The sequence below is a fragment of the Adiantum capillus-veneris genome, chromosome 4 (genome assembly GCF_014529385.1).
Source record: "Adiantum capillus-veneris isolate H3 chromosome 4, ASM1452938v2, whole genome shotgun sequence".
NCBI lineage: Eukaryota > Viridiplantae > Streptophyta > Polypodiopsida > Polypodiales > Pteridaceae > Adiantum > Adiantum capillus-veneris.
This window is the reverse complement of record NC_140934.1, coordinates 70,441,915-70,446,647: the sequence shown is the minus strand read 5'-3', so window position 1 is coordinate 70,446,647 and position 4,733 is coordinate 70,441,915.

The window sequence follows — 4,733 nt, the reverse complement described above, 5'->3', positions numbered from 1 at the left end:
CAGGCCAAAAACTGACCTCGCAGTGCATAGTTGTCACCTTTTTGCATCATTCGCACACCTGGCACTTAGCTTTTTTCCAATAATTCATCTCGCCACCACGTGAAGTGGCCCCAAAAAGTGGTCCTCATGATGACCTTTCTGCGTAACTCTCACAAGAAAACACCCACGTTGTGTCCGTCCTCATCTGCGTGCAAATATTGACCTCGTTCGCCCTCCTGACGCCACTAGATGCCATCTGACACACCTGCTGTCCTCACGTCGTCGGCCCGCGGATAGCTTCCTCGAGAAGTTTTACGCGCTACAAACTCCTCATTATTGTAGAAAAACACAATGGTACTGGTAATAGTGAAAATCGATGCACTATGTACACCCTGTCCTACCTGTACACATGTGGGCCCCACGTAACCACCTGGCTATGGAAATTGGGTAATCCTTTATTCGATGCACCATGCATGTGTATGTACATATGCGCAATCCCTTGCTCAAAAAAACTCCTGACACCGTTATGCTACTTAGCATTCTTAGCTGTGCTAACTAGCATACTCAGCATGCTAGTTAGCTAGCTGAGTATGCTTACTAGCATGCTATATTGCTAGTTAGCATAGCAGAGTATGCTAACTAGCATACTAGCTGTGATAACAAGCAAAATCAGTTTGTAGTTTAACATATGAGTCATGGTTAACCACACAAAGTGTGCTAAGAAGAATAGAAGGTATGCTAACTAGCATATATATTGTGTTAGCCAGCACACTTGTTATGTTGAATAGCATAGCCAGCACACTAGCATAAAAGGTGTTAAAGTAGCATACATATTGTGCTAACCAGCGTAGTCCTCAAGATCACTAGGCATGCTAACTAGCAGAAGATTTATGATGAACACCATACCCACCATACAGGAATGCTAACTAGCATATACCATAAACTAGCTTACCCATTATGCTAATTAGCATACTACGAAAGGTAGCTAGCATACGCATTGTGTCAAAGAACATACAAAGCATGCTAGTTAGCATAATAGGTATGCTAACTAGCATAAAGGGTGTTATAGTAGCTTACATATTGTGCTAGACAACATACTTATCATGCTAAATAGCATACCCAGCATACTAGGAGTGAGACTATGCTAACTAGCACGGCATACATAGCATAACATATTGTGATAACTAGCATGCTCCGTATGCTAGGTAGATTACTAGCATGCTAGAATGCATAAGTTATGGCACAAGTATGTCATTGATCACCACTCATCCAGGAGGTGCACAGGGTGTTTTATGTAGCTTTTCCTTCCTACTCTCTTTCGACAAACATCCTTCTTGTTGGGTGAAACACGAGTCTCCTCTGTCCAAAATGTGTAGACCAATTCCTTAATTTCATATGTGATAGGGCTATGACGGTGTTGCTTGTGACATTCAACCAATGAAAACAGTTGAGCATTGACACCAGACTTCCCCTGCCGTGATTTTGCTTTGAACAAGCTGCGAGGACGGTCGACTTTTAGGACCTTGAAGAATTTGGCAATAGGCATGTTTTCCTTTGAATTTATCATCATCTGCAATGCTGCATTCTTCAAAAACAGCTCGTCGTTAGAAGCTGGCTGCTTGACGATAGCTAGTGTGTTGCGGACATTGGAGACAATTGCACTTTGCACATTAGCCTCCTCCTCTAAAGACTGATCACGGATTGCCCGAACAAGCGGATGTTGAGCAACAAGATTCTAGATTTCGCACTTTGCTTCTTTGTTGAGACCTTCAGTCCTGCTCTTGAAAGCTTTCACAATCTCGAAGGAGATTTTCCTTTTCTCCTCAACGCCGACGGCATGATGTCCTCATTTAGTTGTCATCTGTCGGTGCTCCCGCTGTTTACGCTTTCTTTCTGTCTCATATTTCTTGATAATAGAAAGAGCTGGATGCTGGTAGTTGTGATTCATTTTCTGTAATGGCTCCCTTCTGCCTCCATTTCTAGTGGCAATAATGTTGTCTGTTGGTTTTCCATATCTGCAAGTCTGCTAAGCTTTGACAACTCAACTTCGAGGCAAGAAGCAATGCGAGAGAGAGAGAGAGAGAGAGAGAGAGAGAGAGAGAGAGAGAGAGAGAGAGAGAGAGAGAGAGAGAGAGAGAGAGAGAGGGAGAGGGAGGGAAGGAAGGAGGGAGTAGGAACATGGAAAACTGTAAACTGGTCTGAGAGTGAGACAGAGAGGGAGTCTGCGCCGCAGAGAGAGAGAGAGAGAGAGAGAGAGAGAGAGAGAGAGAGAGAGAGAAAGAGAGAGAGAGAACAGAGGCCACACCCCACGTCGTCATCGTAACCGAAAACAAAGTCCACATCCCATATGGGAGGGAACAAATAATATATCTTATGGTTATTAAAATTTCAAACTTCACTTGCTCTTTGGTTTTGAATAGATGCTAACAAGCACCTCTTACTAGCATTGTCTCCACCAGTAACCCCTTGCCACTGATTACAACTTCCCAGTGATCGTCACTTCCCTTTTAGAAGAAGGAATCCAACAACCCCCTGCTAAAAGATGGAAACAAGAGCAAGCAGTGATACAGGTCGAATAGTGTCAGTTTTGTCTTCTTCTATTGCGGGAACCTCTACAGTTTCAGTGCGTATCATGACAAGTGCGGTTTCTATGATGTCCACTGTGGTGTCTACACAGACAACAACACCCCGGACACAGGAGCAGGTGCTCAGCAAGCGCAGATATTGGGATTGATCCCTAATTTTGCAGAGTCATGTTACGGACTGTCTCCAATTCAAAGTGAGCAATTGCAGATGACACCGGCACAAAGAGAGCAAATTTTTGAGTTGATTGCACAGAATCAGAGGTTGATGGAGCGACTAGAGGAACTGAGGAAGTGGCTGCACCGAGCTGAGTCAGAACAACACGAGGAGCATGCTCGGCAATAGGTTCGTGAAGATTTGGAAGCGGCCACGACAACTAAAGAACGGCAAGTGGAGTTCGCGCGAAGTGTTTCAGAGGAATTGGCCATCGGGCAAACTATTCTCTTAAACTCGCTCACTAGAAGGCCAATTCTGATTTACTTTCCCTTGTTGAAGGTGATCTGGATGTTGTGGTGTCCCTCTTGAAGGATGACATATAAGTTCAATAGGAGGGCGAAGTCAAGAAATGGCGATCGGCTCTCAAGGCCTCTATCTGGAGTACCAGCTATGCCCGCACCGGGTGGGTCATCTATCACTTCGATGGATCGGGGTAAACAAAAGGCTCATGATTTTGACCCAATTCTGCAGAGACCTATTTTTAGAAACCATGTATCGCAGAGAATACTGATTGGTTGCAGAATGTGGAACTAGTACTTCGAACGATGGAGGAGGAGCTGGAAACTTTGAAACCCAATTGATATTGAGCAAGGAGGAAGTGGCTCAGCTGAAGGGCAGCGTGGTGAAGTATAAAGCATTGTTTCGATGTACTGCGTTCTGTCTTAATCAGTGTGTCAATTCTCTGAGAGTGTACAATCTCCCTTGGTGGAATGAGGCTTCTAACCTGTTAAGGCGGCATTATTCCAACTATCAACCCTTTGCTACCTTGCGGGCTTATGTAAACCCTAACTCGCCTCCCCCTTTTCCTCCACATTTTGATTCTTCTGATGGTGATTAGTTCTCTGTATGTGTGATCAGGTCCTCCATGCGTTCCAAATGTTAGGCCATTGGAAACCTTAATGTATGTATGAATGGGCAGGAGTATTGATTGGGAATGGTGTGACCTTTTGTACCGTTATGTTCATGCGGAGTTATATAGCCAAGCGCTCTCTGCGTGATAAAATATATCAATGTAAAGCTGTATTCTAATGTTAATGGTGATGATACTAATTTGGTGAATTTTATTCGGACTCTTGTACCTTATTTGTGTGTAATGATGCAGTCTTTAATTCTGTTCGTAAGCGTTTTTATACACGTATAACAGATATGCAAAAAACATTGTTTCGAAAGGCAAAAACAAGAAAAACGAGCTGCAACACTTCTTGCTCCTGCTTTTTCTTTGCAAAAATCAGCAATGGCTTGCTGCTCGAGCTCTATACAAGTTGAATACACATGCCTAAGCTCAGATCTGCAATCTGGGCTTCTCTTGCACTGCAATCTGTGTGCACACAATACCGACATAAAAGCTTTCGTGTACACGAGCAAAACCGCTCGCAAACCTGTAATGCGCACACATTGCCAAGCTGTCCCATTCTCCCTTCTCTTGAATGTGTTATTGTCAATGCGCTTGTTGTTGCAAAATCATCGACTCGACCATCCCATTACACCCGCCAAGAAATCGAAGCTTTGATACCAGTTGAAAGAGTACGTGGTGGCAGAAGGTGCGTGTATGCGGTGCGGTGCGGTGCACGAGAGGGAAGAAGAGAAACCTTACGGTGTGAGTGGAGCAACCTCCAAAATGTGAGGAGCTCTTGATTCTGTGTGATCACTAATCAGTGGGTAGTCCGAGCAAAGACACAATCCCTTTACCTCAACATAATGGATGCATGTTTAGTACAAAAACCCATTATCATTTTAGAGTTAGCAAAATTTTTTACCCTCTTCACATATAGGCCTAGGAGCACTTGAAAAAAACCATTTTCTTGGCCATAAATTAGTCGAACAACCAGGATTCATGCCAAAACTTAGCCATGCCTTCAAAATCAAGTCCAAAGGAACGGGGAGTTTTCATTTTCAACCGACACTATGAACCGGATATGTGAGCACAGGCCAAAAAGCCAACAAAAAAGTAACCA